The sequence below is a fragment of the Sceloporus undulatus genome, chromosome 2 (genome assembly GCF_019175285.1).
Source record: "Sceloporus undulatus isolate JIND9_A2432 ecotype Alabama chromosome 2, SceUnd_v1.1, whole genome shotgun sequence".
Classification (NCBI taxonomy): Eukaryota; Metazoa; Chordata; class Lepidosauria; order Squamata; family Phrynosomatidae; genus Sceloporus; species Sceloporus undulatus.
In genome coordinates this window covers 286,360,286-286,377,333 of record NC_056523.1, presented here as the reverse complement: position 1 = coordinate 286,377,333, position 17,048 = coordinate 286,360,286, and the positions used below count along the sequence as shown (strand labels likewise).

Sequence of the window (17,048 nt, the reverse complement as noted above, 5' to 3'; positions counted from 1 at the left end):
AAAGAAGTGAAGGCAAAGTTTACTTTTCAGAAACAAACTTGCAGGGGAGTTAGGTTTATGGAAAGCAAGTCCTTAATTCTGTGAGAATGGAAGCTACTATTTGCTAGGTGGGCAGGAAAAGGCCCCTGATGTGTTTATATACATTTTTATATATTTTTGACTAGTAGAAACAGTTTTTGACTACTGAATACAGTACAGGCATAATTTCTGGTCCTTGCTCTTTTCTACTAGAATAAGTTAATTTAACATAACTTTTTCTTGCTGGTTTCACATGCAAAAATACATGGTTACTCTAGTTGCATAGTCATTTTTAGAATTACTGATCATTTGAAAGGATTTGAAAATGTATTCCAGGACTATTACTAGTTCCATTTCTTTGGGAGGGTAACTCAAATTAGAACATAGCAAAAAATAATTTTCAATGTCAGTTCCTTATTATATGTGAAAATAATTTTATTGATTTGTAACTGATGTCGTACTTATATTCTATTTGTGTATTTGTCAATAAAGCAAGAGTTATAAAGTGTCATAAATATCCAGAGTTTTCTCATCCAAAGAAAAACAAAGTCAGCAGCACTGCCATGGAAATTTTATATACTGTAGATTTATTTGAATGTATAGGAAAGAGATGAGAGGGTTTGTTACTGAAAATTTCAGATTTCACATTTCAGTTATCCTCATACAATAATAATATAAATAGAGCTTTTTGCCATGGTACAAATGTGTATGAACACTGCAAGACAAATGCAAATAAAACATGAGAAAAGTGTATCTATTACTGATGTTGCTGCTATAAAGAAAGCCCTCTAATACTCATCAGATTCTCTGCTATCTCAGTGAATGCTACAATTGTATGTGTAATATTTCTTCTTATGTAAGTAGATAAGTAGTGGTCACATCCATAGATATTCAGAGGGATACAGAAAGCCATTATAACGCCCCCCTCTCAAAATAGGCTGTTTTTTAAAAAATAGAACAGAGATAGCTGGTAACTGGAATATTTAACAGGATCCATTGCGAAGACCAGTGTATCCTAACCTGATGTGGGGGGAATAGATTAATTTTTTTCCAATCTGCTAGGGACCAGTACCATATATATGCTAATCGGATACATGTGTTTGTTTCTTTCCTGGAAATTCTCCAAGGACTAGCATCTGATGGCTCATGGACCGGCACTGGTCCATAAATCACAACTTTGAGTATTACTGACTTAGAAGATAGTTAGATTCTGGATGGTGGCTGTTTTTGAAAAACTGACATATTGCCTGACAGTAGTCAGAGGAAAATTAAAAGAGGATAATTTTGTAGCCATATGGTCCTTCATCTTTATGTCTTGGAGTCAACTTCATCTCATGGTCCTTCAGTGAGTCAGCTGATTTTCTGGAAGAAATATTTTTAGACATTAATTTGTGGGAAACAATCTGTATTGAATAAGCAAACCATTCACAACTGACTCTATGCTCTGATTTATTTTTGTATAAATTGTGTCTGATGATTTGTGTAGAGTGTTACAGAGACTGTCCTGGACTGCAGCCAGCACACACAAACACACACCGATAAGGAGGGCTCAACAAGGTAATAAGCTCTGCAGTTGGAAATAGTCCACAAACCTTGCAGGGATTGAGAGAAAGAGCAAACCAAAAGCCAAAGTCAGGAGAACAGAGATCACGATAGTCAGTCCAGTCCAGAGTCAGGTCAGCCAGCAAGTCGCAAGAGTCCAGTTCATTCCAAGGTCAAGAGTCAAGACAACAAGGAGTCAAGATACACGGAGCCAGTGCAGGCAGCAGTCACACCAAAAGATCATAAAATAAACTCTGGTACTGAGTTAGCATCTCACATGTGGTTAAGTAGGAGATCCCCTCCTCGGTGCCAGCTGAGATTTGTTTGCCAATTGTCTCTCAGCAATTCTCCTGGACCTGCATCTGCCAGCACTCTCAGCCCTGCATTGCCTAAAGGAGGGAACCTCCAGGCCTGGTTCCTCCCCAGAGTCACCACTAGGCTGCTGTACCACCAGAGGAATCCCATCAGCACTAGGACCTGGCTGAACCTCCTCTGGGGCTAGGAGATCAGGGCTGGGCTCTGGCAGAGCAGAATTAACACCTGGTGTAGCCTCAATTACCCCTTGCTCTAGAGTAGCCCCATCCTCCTCCTCGTCCTGCTCTTGGCTGGCCATGACAGAGACTTGGGAGGCTGGTCCATTTGTTACATATTCTACTATGAGTATGCCATCAACAACAGGACAATACACAGATTAGCATGGAAATTCCTCCCTACCCAGAGTCACACAGTGTGTGTGTGTGTGTGTACACACACACTGAGCTCTCTTCTATGCCGGCATTCTCTGAAGATGCCAGCCAGAGATGCTGGTGAAACGTTAGGAATAAACTCTTCTAGAACATGACCACATAGCCCAAAAATCCACAAAAAACTAATAATAAAAATATTATTTTAATATTATTCTGTCTACTTTTAACTGATACTTTTTATTAATGAAAAGTATTGATTGCCACTATGAGGCAAAAGACTATGCTGACTGTTATGCTGCTGCTGGAAGGTCTCCCACATCAATCAAGCTGTTGTTGAAGAGCCAGACTAAATGTGCCAAACAGCAGCAGCAGCGGGGAGTGATGTTGATGACGTTTCTCTTAGAGAGAATGGCAGTGGCACTTAGCTAGCTCTTGTTAGAACTGTACAGAGGAAACCAGTAGCCCATTTCTAAATGTCTTTTACAATAAAAATCCTATGATGAGACAATCCAAAATGAAACTGGAGATCATGCTGGAAGATGAAATCCACAGGTGAGAACCAACTGCTGGAGCGGAGCAGAGGATGGGTAGTGCTATGTCTCAGTGGGACTCAGTGCAAAGAGACATTCAGCTGCTGATGTAGTCTGAGGTAAAAGGAAAGTCCAGAACTTCACAATGCGCCTGAAAGGAGCATGGAATGTGAAAAGCATGCATCATCAGAAGTTAGATGTTGGAAAACAAGAAATGGAATGTATAAATGTTGCAATACTTGGTATCAAAGTAAAAACAATGGAAAAAACTCACTGGAGAACTATATAAAGAGATATTAGGATGACAGATTCCTTCAAGTAACAATCATTTGAAGAGGTCCCCACAATTTTAGAAAGTGATGTGGAAGCTATGTTCAAAGCAGCCAGATGGGGATGTTTTAGAAGTTCCTGGGGTTTCAAAAGAACATCCTCCTCTTGTGAAGTTGGAATTTCAAAAGCACTCTTTAAAGACAAGAAGGATCATCATCTGGACCTTCAAACAAAACAAAACAAAACAAAGCAAAACAAATGGTCAGTATGGTGATGAGTCTGGCCAAATTTCAGGGCTTTAGCCTAGTCTGCGTGAACCCTTCCAAACAAAAATCCAAAGTGCACTTGCTTCCAGTGCTTTTACTGCAACTATAGAAGTAGATTTCACAACTACACATGGGAAATCATTCACACCTAGGACTCTTTATCTTTGCTGTGTTCACATTTCCTTGCTAAATTTGCTGGCAACTTTTCTGTGGCTGTCTGGACTGTATTTCTAAATGCTCACCTGGATTTTGAAGTTACTGCAATGCTAAAAACTGAATTCTTATTTGGGAGTGCAATGCTGTCATACCCCACATCCCTCCCTGATAGGTGCTTCCAAGCCCTTCTAGAAATATTAACAGCCTTCTTCAGGGGGTTGAGAATTCTCTGAAGGAGGTTTTCTGTGATGGAGAAAGCAGGAGATGTAGGGGCTGAAAATCCAAGCACTACTGCTAGTGTCACATTAGATTTTAGGCCAAAGGGTTTAAGTACTCTGAACTCTGCATAGGATTAAACTCATACAGTGCAGTTTTATGCAAGTTTACTTAAAAGTAAGTTTCATTGTTCATTTGAAGTTATTCCTAGGAAGAGTGAGTATTAGGTTGAAGTCTTCATAGTATAAGCATTTATCATTTGGATAGTATAATAAATTAGCAGACTTTTTTTTTTTAAAAAAATGGCTAGAATCCAAAGAAACACACAACTATTTCCATGTACTCAAGGGGGCTTTGGATTTTTGTTTTTAAAAAAGCAGTCTGCCATGCCACATGGCAAGCTGCTGGAAACTGGAGGGACTTGCAACTGAAGTTTATGATGTGGCATGATGCCATGGTTTGCTGTTGAAAGAAAGTAAGTCAAAAATCCATCAGAGCACATGCAAGCTTTGGGGCTTGTCTAATACAAAGTTTTTGGCTTCTAGCCATTGTAAACTTAACTCTAGATATTTGATACCAAGGGTAATAATTTTTAATCGTGTGTTTGTATTTCCCCCCCTGAAGAGCAGTGTTTAAATGTAGCTAAAACTGTAGAGGTTCCAACACTTCGTGTTAATCTTTTTGAGATTGTTTGCATGTGTATACTGTTGTGATTTAAGATGGTTTCAGGATTATTATAAACCTTTCTGTGTGATGTGAAAGACTTTCTGGATTAAATTGAAATTATTATAAAAAGGGATTTTTAAACAGTTTAATATTTTGCTACCAAATAATCACAGCTTGATGTGTTTACACTTGATTTCAGAATATTTGGTTTGGAAACAATCTTCCTTTTTTCAACAGTTTTGTGGGTTTTTTAAAATCGAAAAAACAGCTTAATACAAATTTATGCCCGTTAGGCTTTTTACCACTGTCAACTTCACAGTCTATACCTCACCATGCCCAAATTTAATAAATGTCTTTGACATTTATTTCTACACGTTTTCTTTTTTAAAATAAGCACACACAGTCCCTGCTATCACTACCAGTATCACTTGCTACTGCCAATTCTCTACTATATGGCTTCTGTTCAGACCTCTTCTTTCATATACTGTATAGTTGATCCATTCTCAGAGCTTGGAAGTAACACATTATCAGTAATGTTACTTGTAATGCCTTTCTTTTTTGGACAACAGGGCTTTATGGTGGTCCTTTGTCAACAATGGCAAGCAGTTACCAGCAATGGCATTACTTTTCCCCATGTAATGTTTAGTTGTCCCCCTTTTGTTATTTGGCAGCTAAAAATGCTGTGGAGGGCATTCAGAGGGGATTTTTTTCTCCATGCTTACTCCTTCCTTCCTTCCTTCCTTCCTTCCTTTTACCTTTTTAGATTTTTCAAAAAGGAACTAAAAATGGAAAGTAATGGGATTATACTTTTAAAAATATTAAACATTAATACATTGCTAGGTGTATAATTAATTAGACAATAAGTTACTTTTAAAAAGTAACATCTTAACTTCTGTTCATTCTTTCCATTGCCTGCTATTTGGCTGCTACCTTGTCCAGAGCCCTCAAAAAAGAAAACATCTCTTTGTTTCTTATGTCATACCGCAGCAGATTACTATATAATTTCTCTGATAACTTTCATGTGGAAGACGATATTTGCTCCTGCTGAACCTATAGCAAATGCTGTTGGATTTCAACTCCCTGAGATTCCAGCAGACATGGTAGTGGTCAGGAAATCTGAGAGTTATAGTCTATCAGCTACGGGAACCACTGTCTACAATATCTTTCCCTGTCCTTCATGTACTTTCTTAGCTGTCCGCAGTATATTTCTAGGCACACTTTGAGCAGATGACAATAGCCTGTAAATCCTCTGACATTTGGGATCCAGCTGTGCCTCATGCCATATGACATCCTCTTCCTAGTTCACTCAGCTGTCCTGGAGAAGCTCTGTTACAGTTCCTCTGATAAAAGAAAAGGATCATTTGGGATGAGGCCTTTACTCCAATTCTTTGGGATAAATTTAGACATAGTGTTAAGTATATCCCATATGAAGAGTTTATTTTTTAAAAAACATGTTAATAGGTGCTGACGGGGATTTTTTAAAATGAATACTGCAGCTTACATTGAGGTATACCCTCATGGAAATCTACCCTTCCTCCATGCTTCTACAGTATTAGCTCAAAAAAGGAGATTTCCACTGGCACCTTAACTTTGACTGAGGTTTTTAGTATCATGCTTAATTTGGCTCTTGGCCCAGGAGTCTAGAAAGTTCTAGGTAGACTACTGTCAGTACCCAAATTTCCGGAAATGATCTTTTCAAATGCCAATTTTGGCAGGGATTCTGCAATAAAAAACTGTTTTATTTCTATGGGTTTTATTTATGACTAGCTTGCAAATAGTTTCTTATTTTGAAAGCTATGTTTCAAAATTAAAACTTTGTACTGGTGTCTTTACATTTATAACCCACTTTTCTAATGTTTAAGATTGCATTTAAATTAAAGTTGTACTTGCTATTGTCACAAGGAGGCCAATGCTAGAAGGTTTAGTTTCATTTGTAATACTTTTTTATTTTTAAATTCTCCCAAGGAGAATTGTACAGCAGATAGTACAACCACTCCTTCTGCATCTGATTCTTGCAACAAGCAGATGTACATACTCCAAGGGAGCTTCAGTTTTAGATGACTCAAGGAAAAGAACATCTCTGAACTACTCATGTTCAACCTGAGAACTGCATTAATATTTTTCATTACATACACTTAAATACTATTTTTCCCCAGCACATCATCATTTACATTGTTCACGAATGTAACCACTCAAAATATAAACCATCTAAATGGGCAAATTCAATTCTAGTTCTTTCCCTAACTTCTTCCTAGTTCAACCCTTCATCTAAGCTTCGTAGATATTCTGTATACTTCCTTATCTGAAACAGACAGTGACAGATAAAAATCTCAATCTAAGGAAAAAGGAGACAAAAAACTACAAAAATAGGTAAAGAAGAAGAAGGTAACGCAATGCACATTACTGAAGAGGTTGTAAGTAGTCAGTACTTTATGTTATAAATCTTAATCATTTTCGGCTTTATATGTCAGTACTGACCATTCTTTTCCCCATTTCACTAAATCTTTATTGTTTAATATTGCTGTTAGCCTATCTAATTCTTTCATTTCTATTATTTTGAGTTCCCAATCCTCCATGCATGGCATATCTGGAAATTTCCAGTTTTTTGCCACAATCATTCTTGCTGCAGTTATTAAGTATAATCCTATCCTCCCAAACTGCTTTTCTCCTCTGCACCAAAAACTGAAGTTATATTTAGGAGGTAAAGTTCAGGGCCCATATCATATTCTAAATTTAATTTTCTTTTAATTTCCGTATGTATCTTTACCCAAAAATTCTTTATGGTTGGGCATTTCCACCACATGTACAGATGTGAGCCCATGACTTCTCCAGCAATTTTTGTTATTTTGTTTAGATAATCTATTTAATGTACATGGTGTATGGTGCCATCTGTTAACTACTTTAAAGTAGTTTTCTTTTAAATCTTGGGCTACAGTGAATTTCTTTGTTTTGAGTCTCACTTTTACCCATTTGTCCAAATCTATATTGTGACCCAACTCCTGTGCCCATTTTACCATAGATTCTTTTATCTCTTCCTCTCCTAAATTTCTTTTTAATAATAGGTAATAGATTTTACCAACAATTTCTTTCCCTTCATCTTTCATTAGTATGAAATCTATTTCATTTTCTTCTTTCTCAAAGCCTAGTGTTGTGAAAACCTCCTTACATCTCTCTTTAATTTGCAAATATCTCAACCATTGTATTTTTTCCTAATTTATTATCTAACTCTTCATTTGATCTTATGTTATCTTATATACTCAATTACTAATTTTTAGTCGTCTAATGACCAGACTGTAAATTTGGCTTGACTGGTTTGAAGCCAAGATTTCATTTACCACAATGTGTTTTGTTTTGCTTCATCTCATTAGGTGAAAGTCAGTTACTCATCATTTCTGTTAAAATATAATGACTGGAATTCAACAGTAGGATCTCACTAGTGGAACAGTAGAATCCAGCAGGAGAAGAAGAAGTGACCGTTTCCTCATTGTAGTGTACATTATACTTACTATTTCCCCACATTTACACCCACCACCAAAAGTGGCTCTGTAGAGCCGCAGACCCCTCAGAGTTAGCTTTTGGGAAACCTGGAGGCTTCAGATAAGCCAACATTGCATGTTTATGCCTTAGGTTTTGTGTTTTGAGATCCTACAGTCATGTTAAATGTTCTTTACTAAACTGTAAAAAGCAAATAGATACCTTATCATTTGAAAATCGCAAGAGCTATATGTAGGGTTGCCATAGCGCCGGACCTCAAAGCCGGGGAAAATGTAGGACAAAATTTTCAAATGTAGGACACAAAACATGTGTCCTACGTTTGAAAATTCTGTCCTACATTTTCCCTGGCGATCGCAGCGGGGAGTGGAGGCCAAGCGGCGAGGGAAAGCCTCCACTTAAGGAGGCTTTCCCTCCCCGCCTGGGCCCCGGGCCTCACCGCGATCGGAGGCCAGGATCGGGGCCTCTCCTCGTTCCTGGCCCCCGCAGGGACCAGGAAGGAGGGGAGCAGGCCGGCGGCAATCGCCGCGGCCTCTCCTCGTTCCTGGCCCCCGTGGAGGCCAGGAAGGCGGGAGGAGGCTGCAGGGAGGCGGGGAGGTTGGCGCGGCTGCGCCCAAGAGGCGCCGCCTCCCTGCAGCCTCCTCCGCACCAGGCCTCGCTGCCCTCCTTTTCCTCCATGCGGCCATGCGCGGTGGAGGAGGAGGAGGGCAGCGAGGCCCCAGGGTTGCCCAGCAACCCCACTGCAACCGGGCTTTTCCCGGTTTTTGGCTGCACCCGTGCCGTGACCGGGCAGGTGCAGCCAAAACCGGGAAAAACCCGGTTGCAACCGGGTTATGGCAACCCTAGCTATATGTAAAGTGTACATTATTTATTAAGGTACCCTCTGGGGTTTGTTTTGCTTTAATATAGGTTTCTGGATAGGCAGGCTTTTTTGTTTAGAAAAATGAATTAATCTGATAGGAAAGCAGTAGGCTTTTTATCTAATTATATGTAATAAAAATTATCTTACAGATTTCGTGCAAATTATATGTTTTGACATATGAAGAACATTAGCAGAATTCTTAGAAAAGTGTTGATATAAAGCAAAGAACACTTGGATTTTTAAAATCATTGTTTGAAGATCTGTTTTCACATATATCAGTAGATTTATTTTTTAGAAACATTTGATATCTCTAATTGCCTAAAAATAAAATGTTTGGGTGCTGTCTTGAATTTACTATTTAAATTTTCTGTTGCTATGCTGAAGCCATTTTGGAATATGTAAATGGAATCATCACTTTGTACTAATCTCAGGGGGACTGGAACCCTAAATATTGGGGTGGGGGTGTTATGACCGGCTTGAGCAAAATGCATAGAGTTGCTGAAGGACTTCAGTAAGGCAAAGCACCAGGTTTGCTAATAATAATGGCTGTGATTTTATATCATAGTTTACATGGCATAACTTTATGCATACTTAGTTATGTAGCAAAAGCACTAAGGAATTCTTCTAGTGTTCTGGGAAGATGCATATCAGGGCCCTAGCAAAATTCATGTTGTGTATAGGTGCTGAATCACAACGTTCAATTTATTAGCTCCCCTACAAAGTAACATTACACCAGCCGCTTCTTGAATACAGATGCTTTAAAATTGCTCAATTCTATTCCCCAAAGATGTCAGTCCCCAAGTGAATTCTAGCCATTAGTTTTTCTTGTAAGCTGTTTATCCAAGTGAAATCTGATTTTTCTTTCAAAGATGCTCAGAACATCTGGCAGATCAACAGCAGTAGTGTCTGAAGTATCTCTAATCAACGTTTTCAGTACAGCTATAACACAAAGTGTTTTACAGATGATCACGTAAAGAAACTTTAGGGATAAAGTCATGACTCTCTGTTAAAGCAAAGTTAGTTCAATTGCATTCTATCATTGTAAGAAGACAGCCATAGTGTAGTTTAGGTGTTTGATTGCTGGGCTACAGGCAACCTGCTGGGTGATTTTGGGCAAGACACACTCTTTCAACCTTAGAGGAACACAATAGCAAACCTCTGAATAAATCTTGCCAAGAAAACCCCATAAGTAAATGATGACTTGAAACTTGAAGACACATGACACACATACATTCCAACTACAAATCTTGTAGATTCTATGGCTGATTTTTAGAAAACAAGTTTGGTCTAGAACTTGGCAGTGCCTGTACTGATTTTTGAAGTAGAAGAGCTTAGAAATGAAGTAGAAGACCTATGAATGTTGATCAGTGATCTGTAGCAGTATGACAGGTATTGCATGTTTTCTTTTCCATGTTTCCTTTCCATAGCTTTTGCTGGATTTTATTTGCCATGGATTTCCCTGTTTGTCAGGCATCATTTGGGGAAGAGTTTATTCTAAAATTTAGGATATGTGAACACAATAGTATGTGCTGTGTCAATCCATTTGATCATTTCTCATCCTTCTAATTCTTACAGTTCAGAGCTGCCAGGGAATGGCCGAACAATAATGCAATGAGTGTAATAAAAATATATACAAACTGGCTAACAGTGGCCCATGGGGTAAAGGAAGGAAAGGTGGCATGTATTTGGGGGCTTCCATGATTGTTGCTAATGTGTCCTGGGCAATGCACATGCATGGGGGGAGTTGAAGAAAATCAAGTTTCTCAGCTTGGCACTGTGTGGTGCAGACTGCCCATGTATGTTCGGCCTGCTTTGGGAGCAGGCCATGCAGACAGGAAGGGTTCCACCTGAATCAGGAAAATCCAGGAATAGCCCAGTTTTTCCTCTCTGTCTGCTCAGCCCCAAATAGCAATAGCAATAGCATTTACATTTCTATACTGCTTCAGACCGAACTAAGTAGTTTCTAAGCTGTTTACAATGTGTAAGTTAATTGCCTCCAAAAAACTGAATACAGTAATCATTTTAGCAACCTACGGAAGGATGCAAGACTGATTCAGTCCTGCAGCCCTGTTATTGAACTCACAACCTGAAGGCTGCAGTACTGGCTACAGTATGGCATTTAACCACTGCACCATCAGGGCTCCTAAGAGTTGGTTCACAGCTTGGGAGTGCTCTTGGACATAGTATTGCTCTTGGTCAGCTCTTGCTGTGTGGCTGCTGTGGCCAAAGGTGACTTTGCGCATCTTTGGTTGGTGCACTTGCTGCAATTCTTCCTAAAGAGGACTGCTTTGTCCACCATGTTAATTATCTTCCACTACTTGACTAATTTAATGGTTACATGCAGCTGCCCTTGGAAAGAGTTCAGAAGCTATAGTTACTGCAATGGGCAAGCTGTTGTCAGATGTGCCTATAGAAGACCACATGTCACTGATCTTTTAACAATTTCATTGGCTTCCAGTTTGTTTGGAAACAAAATTAAGGTATTGGTTCAAGGTACTGTTTTTGAGCTACAACATCCTAATCAGCTTAGGGCCATGATGATTGCCAGCTTCCATATGTGCCTGCCTGGACTTTGAGATCCTTGGGACAAGTCCTGTTGTGTTTCCCACCACCCAAAGAGGTTGGCATGGTAAGTATGCGAGGCAGGACTTTCCCTGTTGCAACACCTCTGATGTGGAGCTCAGGCTGACTCCGTCCCTCTTGAGATTCTACCAGCAGCCAAAACTGCACTGCTCTTATGACATTTGGTCCCTGAAATCAGGGTTAACTTGGGGGAACTGTTTTAACTGTGTGTATTTTTAAAAATGATTTTTTAAAAATTTGTTTTCATCAGTTATGCATTTCCTCATAGCCCCAGTGGGCTAGGAGGTGATAAACAAATACGTAATACTTTGTTCTGCACGTACTGCCTCTCTAGTGCAAATTATGTAGGAGAGGCTGGGAGGTAAAAGAAATGAGCGTGGCTGGTTAGCTGGAAGGTGGTAAGGAATACAAGGGAAGAGGGCCAATCTACCTCAAAGACAGATGATTTCAGAAGATACTCTATCCTGCCCTAGGGGGAAGGAGAAGAGTTTTATATACAAAAGGACAATTTAACACTTGAATACTTTTAATTATTTTTTTACTGTTCTTGTTATATTAACTTGTATACATATCACTCATTCATCCTAAATATTTTGATCTGTTTTTTAGTAAAATAAATTATTTTCCTTTCCTTAAGAGGTTGTGGAATTCTGGCAGATGCTACTGTTGCTACACCATTTTCATCTGTTCTCGGTTGGTCGATCATTGAAATATGTGGACTGCCTTCTGCTGGACATTAGTGCATCTTTTTTTTTTGCTAGCTAAAAGCCTATGTACAGTTTGTGTGTTTTCTCTCCACAGCAGGAAATTGAAGGCTGCTGTCTGGCCTTTTCAGACAAAGAAAACTGGTTGTTTACTTTTACTACTGGATTGGAGCAATCCTGTAAGCAGCTCACTGCCTCAGGTACAGCAGGATGCTGAGCTCAGGGGTCATTCAGATGTCATTTAAAAAAAAAAAATTGGGATGATGCGAATAAGCCAACTCACGCATTCTGGATTTGTTATTCAAATAATTTTTTCATCGGAACCGCATGTTTTTGCATCTGTCCATGTTCTATTGCTCAGGCATGCTGCACAGCCCTGTGCCTCCCCACTCCAAGGGTGCTGGTGACCCCTGGCAGAAACTGTCCCCAGCTGTCTCTTTAAGCAGTGGCAGCAGTAGCAATATCTCCCACTGCTCCCTGGAGTCACTGGCAGCCAAAAGACGGTGGATGTAGGGGAAAATGAGAGAGGGAGAATCCTCCTCTTCCCCCCTTGGAAAGGAAAGATGCAGCTGGGCATGCAGGGTTAAATCCTGGGTCTATTTGGATTGTTATTCACACTGCCATTGATGCGAATCTTCTTTTAAAACTCGGGGGGGGGAGTTCTGATTTTCCTGGGTTAAGTGGGTTTTTATGTACACAGCACTGTACAAACAAATGATCAAATCAATAAAAATAATAAAAATAAAACCTGCCAATGGTGTACAATCTAAAAATACGTAAAAAACAATAGGTAATAATATAAAATAGAATTGGTTAAAATAAGCAAGCAACAATTAAAAACATCAACATCAACTATCCAATCAAAATTTAGATAGATAATCACACAGTGCCTGGGAACGCTTTCCTAAACAGGATAGTCTTCAACTCAGAGTTAAAAGTGGTCAAAGAAGTGATGACCCGTGTTCGTGGGGGAGAAGGTTCCAGAAGTGGGGGGCAGCAAGTGAGAAGGGATGCATCTGGGACGGGGCAGTGGAGATCTTAGGCTGGGATAGCAGACCTTGACTACTAGAATGGAGGGTACGAGTGGGAGCATAAAGAGAAAGAAGTTTAGATTTGGGATGCATATGAACAACAAAGATTCAACCAGGATTCATCTGGGATTATTTTCACCATCTGACTAACCCCTCAGTGTTCTCCACTGTTTAGCAATAGCAATGGAGCTCATCCCATATGTTTCCAGTGTGATTGAGAGGAGGAACTCTACATAAAGCCATGATCTCTTCTTGGCCCTGAACTTTTACATACAGGAGAGTCTAGTTGTGCATGTATACATGCTGAAAAGTAGCACTTTACGAACTTAAAATGGCAAACAAGTAGAATTAAAAAAATTTCTGAGATGTGCAAACTGTGCACTTTTGAGAGAGAGACTGAATAATACTATTTAGGCTTCACTGAGGAAGATTGACAAGTTGTACATTATGAATCATCCCAACTTGTGTTCAGAGTCTGTTTTCTAAAGATGATGTTAATTAGATCTAGAAATGCAAACCAGCACTCTGTCTTTTAACTGCATTGTTAAATAACTTTTAAGTTAAACAATCAGTTCTCACTGTTGTATGTTTATACAATAAAATTCAAGTGTACAAATGATGTGAACATAATAATATCTATAACAATGTACTGGGTAAAATCCAGCACTGAACATTTAAAATAAGTACATTTAGCATAATGAGACATTTTCCTCTCTTTGCCTCCTGCAGACTTCTCCAGTGGTCTTTCTAGCCCTGTAGAGTGTATTTTGAGGGTGTGAGAGGGAAAGGGAGAATCTCCACCCTTTCTAGTTTTGCTGATAGAATACTTTGGATTCTAGTCGTTGCCTTTTCCATGCTTAAACTAATTTATTTACAAACCTGATTTTTAAATATATAGCATACTTAGGCCTGGTACAGATTAGAAGAAATGGGCAGCCAGAGACCGCCCTTTTCTCCTCTGGATCACTGCCGCGACAGCTACACGGCCACAACAAAAAAATGGAGCTCATTCAAGCGACGCCACCAAGCCGCCATTAGCGTCCTGTGGTGCATCTATGACTCAAGTGTGGCAGCCAGACGTGCGGACATTGCACTGTGCTTGCTTCATGGATGTGTGTCCCATGTGGGCAGGGCCACGCAGTCATGGTACCGCCGGCACGAACTAGGGTTCCGGAGCGTGTGGTTGCTGCACACTCCAGAATCCTAAAATTGGCACCACTACGCCGCTTCTCGTCCGTCTGTATTGGTCCTTAGATACAGTACTTATTGCTTTTGAGGTTTATGAGAGATATTTATAGTACCACTAGTTGACTGTAAAGATTGAATTTTGTGGGTTATATTATAGATAATATTAATTAAAAAGAAGGCATTGCTTTACTTGTTTATTGTTTCAGGAAAACTGAATCTATGCATGTTTTTATCTAGCAGAAAGGTGATGAGCCAGTTGTTGTGAAACAGAAAACAGTCCACAAACTGTTACTTGTCCACTGAACAATGACTTCTAGTAGTGCAATCCTATATATATTTCTACCTAGAAGTAAGAACTACTAGGACCTCTCCCCATATAAATGTGTGTAGGATTTCAAGCTAAATGTTGAATTATTGCAATAGCAATTAAACTTTTAAATAAATCTTTTAATCTTACAAAGTTAATTTTTTCTTCAGGAATTTTACTTAAATATAATATAAACATTCCCACTAGTTGTTGAGAACAAAATAAGACAGAGTGATTCTTTCTAAACAACCACAGCAGACATTTCTCAGCAGCAAACATTTTTGTACCTGAAGTTCTACACTATACATTTTTACAATCAAACTTCCAAGACTGATATCTTATTCTTACTGCATCAAGAACTATTAAGCCATTCTTCTTTAATTCCACCTACAAAATTCTGATCATGACTGTAAAAGGGGACTTTTACTAACAAGATGGAATTATGTAGTAAACATGTTTTCTTTTTGCAGCACTGCATTTAATCTATGTGGTAGTGTGCAGAACAAGAAAAAGTTCTTTCAGTTAGTGTTTAGGAAAATACTTTCCAAAAGATCTGCATGAGATTAGAATAGCTGAATGTGCCTCTCTCTGGCTTCCTGTTTTGGAATTAAATGCCTTCAGGGTTCTCAGAATATAGAAGCTTAGAGAAAAAGAGCCCTTTTAAACCTTTTCAATACTTCATCCTTTCATGTATAATTAATTACAATTAGAAAAAGAAAAGAAAAGATGAAACTATACTGAAGACATCTTAATTAAATTTTGCAACAGAACGATTGTACCTTCTCTTATATGTTTAGTAGAGGAGTAGTTTTAAGAGGACGAAGTAGTCCTTAATCGTACCAACACTATGCTGCTCTCCACTCAAGTGAGTTAAAATTTGATTAGGGTTCAAGCATGTTCTTGAGGAAATGCATTCCTTCCTCTTCTAGCCCGTATCCAATTTCTACTCTGGATTTTTGGTATTTGATTCCTAATCTGATAGGATGACCTAGGATGCCTCAGGCAGAGGCAGGTGTTTGGTGTGTTCCTAGCCCCTCCATTTAAATGTCACTGATTCTGTAACATGGACACCCATTTTAACATTGATTCCTTTGGCATTCTTGAGAAGATGTTTTGATAAATCAGTTGTATTCATCTTGCAAATAAATAACTGGTGTGTTCAAGGTGATTATTATTTGTTTTAATCTTTTTATTCTCTAATTTTAGCAATGATTTTTAACAATTATATGGATGTTGATACCTGAACTTGTTATTTAAATGGTTTAATTACAATGGTCAAAATATATTTTGATCTATTTAATGCTAGATTTAGGTAAGAGAAAGTGATAACCTGTTAAGTTCAACAACAACAAGTTTATTGATTAGTCAGCTGACCATATCAATAGAATACTAAATACATTTACAAAATTACAACATATAAAATACCTGTTAAGTTGAACAAATAATGTATTCATTTCTTTAAAGTCCACCAATTATAACTCTTGATTTACTAAATTATTTTTTGCAGTTTAATTACTACATTCAAAATCTGCATAGATAAATTGGGCGTAGCAAATCCTTCTTGGTAGTGGTCCCCAAATTGTGGAATGTCTTGCATTGAGAGGCTAGGATGAGCCCATTTTGCAGGCTTTTCAGCTATTGCTGTAAAACATACTTTTTCTTCAGGGTGTCAGATATTTCTTATCAGTTACCTGGAGCACTTTCAGTGTGTTTCTTGTTGACTGTAACATCCAATATTGATCTTTTATTCTTACATAATTTAATGAGTAGTTTTATAAATGACTTGGAACAGAATTTATCTGGAAAAGAAGCACATAGAACTTGAAAAAAAATAATTTAAAAGAGAACAAGTGGCTTTTTTTCTTTCCTTGCTTATTAAAATAATTTGTTAAGGCCTTTGTTTTGCCATATTCCTACATTAGCTCTAAGATATTCATGGATTACTCTAATGAAAAACAATAATTGTTGGATCAATACTTGTCTTTTAAAGTTTGTACCATAATTGTTCTCAATCTATTGAACAGAATGCATTCAGGCCAATACGTTTTTGTTTGAAAACAGAATATTTAAATACAGTGTGACTGAAGAACAGAGCAATGATTCAGTGCAGAAATCCCTTTCTCCTTTTAACCAGCTTCTTCTTCAATTGTGTTTTTTTCTTTTTATATGATCTAAAGTTTTTTTTTGTAAGACATACTTATCATAAATATTGGGTAGTCTGTTTTTAATTGTGACATAATGAATAAGAGTTGCAGAAATAATGTAAAAAGACATCAGCAATTCCTTTTTCACACAGTAAGCCAAAAATCTTTTATGTTGTCTTAGATGCTTATCTCTTGGATTACAGCAGACATGATCTTTTCAGAATTGAGAGAACTTACATTCAGAAGATACTGTGTTTAAAGATCTATTTACATTGCAATTGTATATATGTTTTCTTTGAAATCAATGCAACTCTGCTTGGTGTGGCTTACTCTACTTAAGTGATTTTAGGGTGACTATCTTAGTTATGGATAGACAAGCAGTGTAGT

General features: G+C 38.3%; 1 protein-coding gene across 2 annotated transcripts in view; it reads left to right on the top strand.

Annotated features, from left to right (window-relative positions):
- Positions 1-17,048, top strand: part of ATG10 (autophagy related 10) — a 142,206-nt gene that overhangs the window by 63,356 nt on the left and 61,802 nt on the right. The window lies entirely within an intron of this gene.